The 12,165-nt window shown below is 39.9% G+C and overlaps 1 protein-coding gene across 13 annotated transcripts in view; it reads left to right on the top strand.

Moving 5' to 3' along the window:
* Nlgn1 (neuroligin 1) overlaps positions 1–12,165 on the top strand; it is a 901,455-nt gene that overhangs the window by 172,967 nt on the left and 716,323 nt on the right. The window contains exon 1 of one of the 13 annotated variants that reach the window (XM_051156976.1): positions 9,895–10,579. The exons of the other annotated variants lie outside the window; for them this stretch is intronic. The gene's annotated coding sequence lies outside the window, so the exon portion shown is untranslated. Of the gene's footprint in view, positions 1–9,894; positions 10,580–12,165 lie in introns of those variants that run through there. 13 annotated transcript variants of the gene reach the window in all.

Here is a 12,165-nt window from a genome sequence, read left to right as displayed (position 1 = left end):
TCTTGGCTGTCCTAGACTAACTTTATTGACCAGGCTGGCCTCAAACTCTCAGCAATCTACCTGCCTCTGCCTTCCTGGGTGCTGGGATTAATCTAAAGTAACACTTAAGATGTTTTTCTATAAATTACCTTATTCCAGAGTATAAACTAATGATTTAAGTCTATCATGGTATAATGGAGATAAGAATATCAAGATTAGGCTTAAGTGATAGCTCAGTGGGTAAGATACTCAGAATCCACATTGAGAGAGAGAGAGGAGAGAGAGAAAGAGAGAGAGAGAAAGAGAGAGAGAGAGAGAGAGAGAGAGAGAGAGAGAGAGAGAGAGAAAGGGAGAGAGAGAGAGAGAGCGCACACCAGACATGGTGGCCATGTATGCAAACTGGGCTTCACTGTCTAACCTACTATCCTGCTTTCCTTGGAGAATTCAAGGTCTGTGAGAGACCCTGTCTCACAGTAAGGTAGACAGCATTCCTGAAGGTTGATCCTAGAGCTGTGCTCATGCATCCTCATGCATGTTTACCCACATGTGAACTGACGCACACATATGGATGCAGCCAACATTAAAAACAATGAATTAACCCACAATGATATAACATTAGATTAGTTATTACCAGGTAAAATCCTTAAAGATGAATATGTTTATGTTTAAAAGTAGTGGTTTTATCAGCTAAATGTTAGAACAAACTATAAATATTTAAAAAGAGGTCTTTCAAAGAGTAACAACATAGACCCTCAATGAGTAGCACAGTAGCACCAATATTTGTAACATTTTATTTATTTATTTATTTATTTATTTATTTGGTTTTTCTTTTCTCTTCTTTAAAATAATTTGTTTTATTTGTGTTGGTGTTTTGTCAACATGCATGTCTCTGAGAGGGTGTCGGATCCTCTGGAACTAGAGTTACAGAAAGTTGTGAGCTGCCATGTGCTTGCTGGGAATTGAACTCAGTACCTCCAGGAGAACAGTCAGTAAGTCTTCTTAACCACTGAGCCATCTTTCCAGCCCCTATTTGTAACGTTTTCAAATTGGTCAAAATGATATTGAATGTCTTTAGAGAGATCCAAATTGATATCAAACTTTTCTCAACTTCAAAGTCCTTTGAAAATATGTTTCTAATCCCAGCACTCGGGAGGCAGAGGCAGGTGGATCTCTGTGAGTTCAAGGCCAGCCTGGTCTACTAAGTAAGTCCAGGACAGCCAAGGCTACACAGAGAAACCCTGTCTCAAAAAACCAAACCAAAAAAAAAAAAAAAAAAAAAAAAAAAAAAACCAAACCCAAAACCAAAACAAAACAAAACAAAAAATATGTTTCATCCAGGAAAGAAAAGTTTACACAGGAACACAGCTGCTACTTGAGCCAAGCCCCGGGGACAGCATCAGCAACAACACACACACACACACACACACACACACACACACACACACACACACACACACACACACTTTGCCCTCCTAAGTGACCTTGATGAGGTTTGATTTCTTAACGTAGAGGCCCCATCCTAAAATATCTAGGCTTCCTCATTGTGCGTTAGTTCGCATTAGCAGTCTTCAATGGTGGCACTTAAGATGCATCTGGTAAATTTAGCACCCAAGCAGGTGTGTTCTTTTAGTACATACCTGAAATATTTCGCATCAGTCAAGTGTTTTAAGTAGCTTTCCTAATTAAGCAGCATCCTGTGCTGTGCACAGCTACCAGTAGAAGGAGACCTCTTGGAAGCAGACACTTTTGCTACAGTTGTAATGTTGCATTGCTTTTCATTTTATGCCTTTTAGAATTCCTGAATGCCATTCATTTAGATTCAAGTCTTGAACACTTGGTAGGAATGTACAGCAGGCGAATTTTGAAGAAAGGAGGTGGGATGTTTTTCCTGTAGGTTACCTGAAAAATCTGTGTTTTTCCACGTAAATGCTATTTACCTTTCTTAAAATGAGTATACTATCCTAAAGCGTTTGGAAGTAGTTGGAACCTAGGCTATCAGACTTTGTCATAAAAGATTGAGATCACCCGTGACTTGAGGGGACAGGGAAGCATACGACCAAAATATAGTGTATGAAAAAATTCAAAAATAAAGGTCATTTTCATTTATTTACAAAAATACACACTGTGATTCTTTTCTGGATAGTCCTTTCATATTAAAACCAATAACATACCCTTCTCGTTTCTTTTGTAGTGACATCTTGCTGTTCATTTCTTTACATGGCCCATGTGACATTAATCAATCAACAATGGCTTTTTTACTAGCTACATAAGCAAAAGCTGAATGCGTTTTCTTATCCCAGGTTTTCCTATGGCTGACATTATAGTGATATAGTCTAATCAGAGTTGCCACAGCACTCAGGCCTGTTCCTTCTGGCCCTCATTCTGCACTGGAAGTCATCATAATTCTTTGCCTCCCTCCTCTATTACTCTCAGTTTCTGCAGCGATTAGAAAATCCATCCAAAGCAGATAATAATGATGTTTTATATATCATTTGGCATCATTGTTTTATCTATGAATTCACTTACTCACCAATCACTTGTTCCATAGGGGATACTAAATCAAGTAAATCACCAATGTTTTTGTAGAGACTGGGAGTTTGCTGCACATTTCACTGTTAGCCCCCTTTCCTGGTCCTGGTATCAACCTCTGACATCTTTCACTCATTTTCTGTCACTGGCTAATTTAAACTGCTAGCCCAGTTTGAACTCAAACACTGAAAATAAACCTTCAGCTCAGTGTCGATATCCAACAGTTGTTTAGTGTGGATTCCATAGTATTTCTTTTTTTTAAACTTATTTATTTTTTATTTTTTTATTAATTTATTCTTGTTACATCTCAATGGTTATCCCATCCCTTGTATCCTCCCATTCTTCCCTCCCTCCCTTTTCCCCTTATTCCCCTCCCCTATGACTGTGACTGAGGGGGATTTCCTCCCCCTGTATATGCTCATAGGGTATCAAGTCTCTTCTTGGTACCCTGCTGTCCTTCCTCTGAGTGCCACCAGGTCTCCCCCTCCAGGGGACATGGTCAAATGTGAGGCACCAGAGTACATGAGAAAGTCATATCCCACTCTCCACTCAAGTGTGGAGACTGTTCTGCCCATTGGCTAGATCTGGGTGGGGGTTTAAAGTTTACCGCCTGTATTGTCCTTGGCTGGTGCCTTAGTTTGAACGGGACCCCTGGGCCCAAATCAATAGTTCTGCTACCTATTTACAACCAAGACTTTAGTGGTTCAGGCCTAGTGAGGATTCGGAGATGTCATCATTTGCAAAGTGACTGCTCTTGTGACATTATTAGGGTTACTCCCCAAATGCAAGGAGGTTTGATAAGCTTTTGCTCAAAAGATATGTCATCTTATTCAGATTTTATAAACATTGCATATCCCTCCTCCCTGTCTGCTCTGTTGATATTAAATTGTCATCTCAGGGTTTCATCATAAAGAAATGCATTAGTTATTTCCTGGAAAGTCTCAATGGTGGAAGCTGATCGCATATTTCTCCAGCCCAGTGAGATGAGAGCCTGCATTTCACACTGCTCATCATAGCTGAAAACTAGCTTTTATAAACTGGTACCTAATATTTAGTGTCTTCTCCTGGGATGGGGGCATATAATATAATGCCAAGTGACTTTGAAATGAAATTTTCATTTGTTATTAATTGTATGGACAAATCTTCCTTTGGAATTCATGTATATATTTGAAATGTTCTGGTAGGAATTTTTCTGCTATAATTTTGCCTATAGCTTCTCTGGCTTTGGTAGTTTCTCACTAACTTGTGAGACAAAGCATGATCAATTGATCATCCATTGCTCCGCCTCAGAGTCCAGTTACTGGTTATGAGCTCATAGGAAAATAAAAGAGGCTTCTTGTTAAGTATTACAGGTCTGCCCATATTTCAGCCACATTTCCTCCATTTAGATAGTGACATTGCTTGCCATCTGATGATTGTATTACTTATTATAGAAACAAATAACTTTGAATTCACTTTTACTTCCTAGAAATAGAAAATAGTGTGTTTTAACATTTCTTTTAAAAGAAAATTTATACAATTCTGAGTTCTCTGTTGGAGGTATCACCATCCCTGATTTTAACCTGTACCACCAAGCTATAATAATAAAAACTATGTGGTGTTGACAAAAAAATCCCAGATACATTGATCAGGGGAGTTGAACTGAAGACTCAGACAACTATGGACACTTAATTTTTAATGAGGAAGCCAGAAATGTACACTGGAAAAAAAAAGAAATATTTTTTTAACAAATGGTGCATCAAACTGGATGCCTGCATGTAGAAGAATGTAAATACTGCAAATTTCTCACCCTGTACACAACTCAAGTACAAGTGGATCAAAGACTTCAACATAATACCAAGTACACTGAACATTGAGAACAGCCTTGAACACATTTGACACCAGAGACAACTTTCTAAACAGAACACTGATAGCACAGGCACTAATATCAACAATTAATAAATGAAACTTTATGAAATTGAAAAACTTCTGTAAAGCAATGGACACTGTCAATAGGACAAAGAGTTAGGTACTATATAGGAAAATATTTTTATCATGTCCACATCCAATAGAGGTCTAATACCCAAAATACATATAGTTCTCAAGAAACTAGATATTAAAAAACAAATGATCTAATTTCAAAATGGGGTACAGATATAAACAGAGAATTCTCAGTAGATGAATCTCAGAAGACACAGAAATGCTAAAGAAATGTTCAACATCCCTAGCCATCAAGGAAATGGAAAGTCAAATACTTTGAGATTCCTTCTTATACCTGGCAGAATGGCTAAGATCAATAACACAAATGACAGGTCATGCTGGTGAGGAAGTGGAGGAAGGGGAACACTCCAGTATTGCTGGTGAGAGTACAAACTTCCACAGCTACTTTGATAAACAATATGGCAGTTTCTCAGAAAATAGGGAATCAATCTACCCCAAGGACCCAGCCATATCACTCCTGGGCACATATCCAAAGGATGCTCCATCTTACCACAAGAACATGTGCTCAACTATGTTTATAGGAGATTTATTTATAATAGCTAGAAACTGGAATCAAACTAGATGTGCTTCAACTGAAGAATGGATAAAGAAAACCTGGTACATTTACACAATACTTAGCTGTTGAAAAGTGACATGAAAATTTCAGGCAGATGGATGCAACTAGAGAAAAAGTCATCTTAAGTGAGGTAATCCAGACCCAGAAAGATAAATATGGTGTGCATTCACTTATAAGTGGATATTAGCTCTTATGTAAAGGATAATCAAGCTATAATCCACAGACTCAGAGAGGATAGGTTAAGAGGAGGGCTCCAGCGGCATGAATGGATCTCCCTGGGAAGGGGAAAGACAATAGATGCTGCAAGTGGCCTGGGCTGTATGGGGATGGGAGCAGGAGGGATCATCAGGTGTTGGGAGGACAGAGGGAGTCGGTACTGGAGAGACAGCTGGAATGGGGGCATTTGGGGGATCAGTGTAGAGACCCAGTGCAGTGGATATTTCCTAGAACCTATGACCCTAGTGAGTACTCCTCACAATGGAGGATATGGAGTCTGAACTGGCTATCTTTTGTAGCCAGCAAGACTTCCAGTCGTGGGACTGGGTTACATTGGGTTGAATTGTTAGCCTAGGACGTGCTATGTAGAAGCCTAAACAACCCCAGTTGATACTAGAGCTGAAGGTCATACTCATTCTGGAAAACTAACAGCGGAGCCCTTTGTCAACAACATCCACACAACTCCTTAAACACAGAGATGTGAAGCTGGTGCCTTCATCAAATTTCTAACCCTATGTTCTAGTCCCTTTGGCATGAGAAGGCACTCTACATGCTATCGAAAAGAAAATCTGGACACCAACACAGGCACAAAACTCTCCATCTTCCATCTGTCCTGCTGGCAAGATGTGCTGGGGCAATCATGGCACAGAACTTGTGGGAATGGCCAACCAATGTTTGGTTTAACATGGGGCCCATTCCAATAGAGGGAGACCATGCTGTACACTGCTAAGACGGCCAAGAACCAGAGACTGGATAGCTCAGAGAACTACAGTAGAAGCAATCATAATTGGCAAAAAAAGGTAGATAGATAGATGATATATGGATAGATAGATGATGGATAGATAGATAGATGATAGATAGATAGATAGATAGATAGATAGATAGATAGATAATAAAATGACTTGAGCGATATTCTGCTATACTCAAGACCAGTGCCTTGTCAGGATATAATCAGATAGGCTTCCTCCTGCAGCAGATGGGAGCAGGTGAGACACCCCACCAGACATTATACAGAGAAAGGGTCTAAATTGGATGTCTCCCTCAGATCCCTCCCATGGGAGATCAGGATCCCTGAGAGAGCAGAAGGAAAGACTTTAGGATGGAGGGATGGAAGACATAAGGAGAATATGGCCCACTGCATCAACTAAGCAGGGCTGACATGGGCTCACAGAGATGGCAGTGGCATCATTGGGCCTCCACAGGCCTGCACCAGGTCTTCTGTGTGTATGTTATGGCTGATAGCTTGGATTTCTTGTTGGGATCTTAGCAGTGCTGGCAGTTGTGTCTCTGATTCTTTTGCCTAATCCTTTGCTTCCTACTGGGTTGCTTTGTCTAGCCTTTGTGTGAGGGCTTTTGTCCTGTCTTATTGTATCCTGTTTGTTCTGTTTGGTTGCTGTCTCTTAGAGGCCCTTTGCTTTCTGAAGAGGAAAAATGGAAGGGGAGTAGATCTTGGGGAGAGGGTAGATGGGGGAGCAAGGAGGTGTAGAGGGAGGGGAAACTGTGGTTGGGATTTATTGTAGGAGAATTGAATGAAGAATATATTTTCTGTAAAACAAAAAACTGATTTCTTACACATTTTTGTATATCTACATTGACTTATTCTATGCTTGTGGGTTTTTTTTTTTTTTCATTAAATAAAAATTTCCTTCCCTTGCACTCAAAATCATTAAGTTATTTTCCTCTGAAAGGTGTAACTTGTAATCAAAAATTTTTATAATGCTCTAAGGGTGCGCAAAAATCATCTAGCCTAAGTGTTTTGTACTAATGAGGTAGTTCAGGTATAGAATTAATTTATATAAGAGTAGGTCAAGATACAGTGTGGGAAATAAAGCACTATGGATTCAGGTGAGAGAATTCAGGATGCTGGTATGGCATTCATTACCCCAATCCTTCTCAGAGGTAATCATGGCACTGAATTGTGTTCATTATCTTACTCAGATGATAAACTGGAGCTGCACATGCATGCTCCCAGAATTAATAGACCCCATTATTTTTCCATGCTTTCAAGATTCACTTGTATGTATTCCTTATGTATATGAGTGTTTGTCTTCACGTATGTATGTGTGTATATGCACCACATGCATGATTGGTAACCATGGAGCCCACAAAAAGACATCAGACACTGAATCTGGAAGTACTGATGGTTGTGAGCTGCCATGTGAGTTTTGAGAATCAAACCCAGATTGTTTTTGCAGGAGCAGCAAATGGTGCTGACCAATGAGTCATCTCTCCAGTACCATTGTATTTAATTTTTTTACATATACTTAATAATTAATATCCTTATATATCTTAGGTAATAGCCAATATTTTGTCTATATATTATTTCTGAAATTATCCATAGTAACTCAAGTATCAAAGGGACTTTAATTTTTTCTATGATATTTGTTCTATTACAGCATGTTAATATTCTATTGACTCAGAAATAGTTAGACTTTATGTTTTCAGTTTTTTTTTAAATTTTTCATCAATCAGGCAATGACTTACTTCTAAGAATTGAAAGATGACCTTACATGTTGTGAGATTATTCAGAGATTTTTTTTAGCTCCTTTCTGGGCCCTCTGAACTCTCCCTCTTTCTCTTCTCCATGGCTTTCTCACATCTTCATCATTATGCAGAGCTCCAAGATCTGCGATTTTAGCCAATTTCATGGCTGTGAAGTGCCATCGTATCATCTTGCTGTGAATTTCTCTAATGACTAGTGATCTCTGAGTGCCCTTCTCAGGCCCTTATTGGACAGTGAGTCTTCTCCTCAGTCAAGTGATTCTTCATCTTCACAGTCTGTTTTGACTTGTCATATTGTTGAAAATATTTTTATGAGAAAATATAAGTACTTTATGCTTTTTTGTCCCTTATGCTACCTTAAACACAAACTCAAGGATGATGAGAGGTTAAAAAAATTTAACATTTTTTTTCATTTGCATGATGAAGCATCGGAATAGGTCCCGTGCCTTCATTGCATTCTAATGTCATCTGGCATTTATTCACTTTCTTGTGTATTCCTGTGAACTAGTTTCTTTGACAGAACCTTAACTGCAGCCAATCTGGATTAAGACTTAATGGTTCACATTGAAACTCCATAAAGTTTCTTCCTACGATTTTTATTAAACAGTTTTTTTAAAGCCTTTGTTTTTGTATCTATATTTCAAGAGTAACATTTCAGGTTCTGTAAAAAAAAAACTGTAGTGATATTTTAATAATAATTTTATTTGTATTATAGAGGAATTTGTGAAATGGAATCTTCCATCTAGGAGTATGTGCATTTGTTGATTTGTTTTGAATCTTAATAGATAAATTAACCATAGGCAAAAAGTTACTGCTCAAAGTCACATAGCCAATTAACAGCAAAGCCAGTGGTAGAAAGAATGTCTCTTGACTCTTTAGCAGTTCATACACTTAAAGGCTTAATTATTTAGTCAGTTAAGAAAAATTTTCCTGTTTTTGCAGCTACAGAACCCGTCAGCATGAAAGAGAATCCAACTCCTGTATTTTGCCGGGCCCTTGATAATCAAAGTGTTCTCAGAGGGCTTGTTAAAATTGGAGAATCTCAGTCCTAAAGACCTAGAATCTTCATTTTAGAAAGCTGGCTGGCTTATTGATAGACACTGTTTGTGAGACCATGTGGAATACTGCTTCACAACAGAGGCCTGAAATTCACTGCATTGATCCTTTTCTTTGAAACCTGTCAGAAGTCCTAGTGCTGACGTAGAGGCCACTGAACTCTGAAGGTTTCAAGTAAGCATCGTGGAAGCCTGGGTCATGATGGTTAGGCGTTGCCCTTTCCCTGAACGTTCAGAGACCTTATACCTGCTTGTCTAAACAGATATAAAAAATCCAAAACGAGGGGTTAGAGAAAAGGCTTTGTAACCGAGGGTGCTTACAGCCCTACAGAGACCCCAAGTTCCCTTCTCAGCACCCATGCTCACAAAATAATAATAATAACAATAATAATAATAACAATAATAAAATCACACCAAACCTGAAGACTTGGTTTGCATCTCCAGGGTCCACAGGTCCTGAAAGTTCTGCTCTGGCATGCGTGCTTGCACATGCAGGTTTACACATATACATAGATAAATACATTTAATGGGATAGTTTTTAAAATCCAAAATGATATAATTTCATGAAAAATTGATATCCTTTATTTTATTTATTCAAGAGAAACACACCATTAAATCGTTTTCTAAAAACAATATTTCAGGAAGACCAAGCTTCTGTGTGTGTGTGTGTGTGTGTGTGTGTGTGTGTGTGTGTGTGTGTGTGTATTGACTATTTAGAACACAAATACATATTTTTGAAATCACAGTGCCTCCCCTTATTGGCATTTTAGCTACCAAATCTATGGGAGTGGGATGGCCTTAAATGAGAAGGGTCAGAAACACAGATTTTTTCAGTCTTCCAGTGTAAGGGAAAACTCATCCTATATGCTTAGACGGCTTTATTTTGGTAGTATTAATTGGGGTTCAGGTCCTTAGTAACTAAAACAGCAAGTTATCCCCAGAAGCCAGGGGGCAGGGACAGAGGTGGAAAAGGTAAAGAGGGATGAGGAAGGGGGGCCGGGCGGCGGGGGCGGGTTGGTGGAGTGAAATCCCTGCAATATCGCCTCGAGCCACTAGGGGTACCTTTGTATCATTTTTCATTCTGCACCGATTTGGAGTAGAAACCTGTATTAGGGGAAACCAGGGTCCTTGGCATTTTTTCCCCCGAGCAGTGCACCCAGAATCCAAAAAGATTTTTAGAAAAAAGAAAGGAAAGAAAGAGAGAAAGGAAAGGAAGAAAGCACAGCTCTTTGGTAACCCGGATAGGGCTACGGACTCGTCCTACTGGACAGCAGCTCTGGGAATTCATTTTTGAGGTCAATTTCCAATCGAGATAAATCTATTGGATTAGTAGGATTATCTGATCGCAGCTCAAAGAAGTAACGTTGTTTGATCGTTTGTATTTCTTGCCTGATGGTCGGAATTACACGGATGCGGTTTTGGTTCTCCAGGATTCGGAATCGTGGCAGCATCTGGAGAGAAAAAAGCATCAATCCACACGTTTAGGAAGTGTCCGTGGGTGAATAAAGAGGGAGGGGGAGGTGGAACCAGGGTTGCGGCTGCTTAAAGAAAAAAAATAATAATAAAGGAAGCATCTTGAATACTGAAACAAGAATTACCCAGGTCCAGGGGTTGAAAAGAAAGCATCTACAGACTGGTAAATACTTTGACAATTTGGACTTGAATTTGACAGCGAAGTGTTGTTAAAACTGTCTCCTTGAATAATTGAAGGAGGACTGGGGGAAGATGAGGGGGCTCCCTCCGTGGACGTGTCTTGCTGAGGGTAAGTTTGTGGCTCTTTCCTCCGGGAAGGGCTGCGGGTTTGGGTATCGCTGTGCGGAAGGGGTTGCGGAAGCCGCGCCGGAGAAATGGGGCGAGCAGCCTGGAAGTCCGCCTCGCGCATCGCCCAGGCATCGCGACCGCTCCACCCGCACCCAGCCTCAAAACCTGGCTTTCCTAGTGTCAGTGGGGAAGCCAAGCAGCTTCCTGCCTCTCAACTTTACGTTGTTAAAAAAAAAATTCTCTCAGCAGGGAGATTCCTCTTGGACCTGGTGATATTTCTCCGAGCAGTACTTTAAGGGGAAGAGACAGCCAGTGCTTTTGAAAATCCTGCTTGGGAGCCGGAGGGGAGAGCTCAGGTTCACACTGTACTGCCTCGGCCCAGTTTCCCAGCCTGCCTAAGCTTCTAGGGGGATTTTGCTGGAGATGCAGTCAGCAAAAGGGTGGCCTTATTCAGAAGCTCCGACATTCCCTCCCTCTGTTTCTTCCTGCCCTTCCCCACCACCTCTTTCTTCCAGTCGGACACTAAAGAGTTACAGTCGCTGTATCTGATCCAGGAGAAAGAAGTGGGATTCTGCCACACAGGTTATCTTGTGACTGCCTTGTAGGACTTTGCATAATACAGTCCGACTTAACTTTCTTGAGTGAGATGAGCTTCTTTGCAGCATTTTGAGCCCAGGGCCCAGGCTGGCGAGGGCACCAGGCATGTAGCTGCATTTGTGATTCTAGCCTGCTTTGCCCTGCTCCTGATTCCTAGCTTTTTCTTTCCCAGTGAGCTCTGAGTGGTTCAGTTTCTAGAGATTTTCTTGCAGCTGAATCGAGGTTAATTTTTTTTTCTTTTTTTTTTTTTTTTTTTTTTAGTTAAAGAAATCTTGTAGCTCTCAAGAAAAACTCCTCTGTGCTCACAGAAGGAAATCGATTTCACCAGCAGTAATTAAAATTAATCTCTCAAATGTGTGAATATTAATTGACTTAGGAACGTAAAAGTTGCTTTGGAATCCAGAAAAGATCATTATTCTCACATAGCTCCAGCACAATTTACATAAATATATTGTATATATTTACATGTGTATAATATATATTTATGAATTGCATGGAAATGTCTATAGATGGCTTAGATTGATGAAAGTCCCTCACATCCCTTCACACTTCAGTGTGTTTTAGTTGGCTTTTTTCTATTTAAGGCCATGCATTCGCTTTTGAATTAGCAAGCTCTCAAATGCGTTGAAATAAAATGAAGATTGGTAATTGTCATGATATAAAATGTTGCAGCTGGTGTATTTTAGTCTCCCAAAGAAAGCATTAGGTATTTCCCCAACATTTGTGTTGATAGATTGTGAAATGTGTGCAGATACCCGTACCATTTAACATTAAAGACTCTCCTTTGAGTCTGGACTCATCAGAGACCACTCTTCAATGTCATCTGAGCTCCTACTCACACTTACTTGACAAACTTCCAACACTTCATGCATACTGGCTATGAGAAGAGGAGTCTTACCAAACTTCCCCCCTGGGTTTGTTTGTGTCTTTTTAAACTGAATTCTGAAGGTAGCATATGAAATTTGTGTTTTTGAGATGCAATAGCCAAGT

Source organism: Acomys russatus, chromosome 15, assembly GCF_903995435.1.
Source record: "Acomys russatus chromosome 15, mAcoRus1.1, whole genome shotgun sequence".
In the NCBI taxonomy this organism is placed as follows: Eukaryota; Metazoa; Chordata; class Mammalia; order Rodentia; family Muridae; genus Acomys; species Acomys russatus.
The sequence above is the reverse complement of the archived record's forward strand: the minus strand, read 5'-3'. Positions and strand labels throughout refer to the sequence as shown.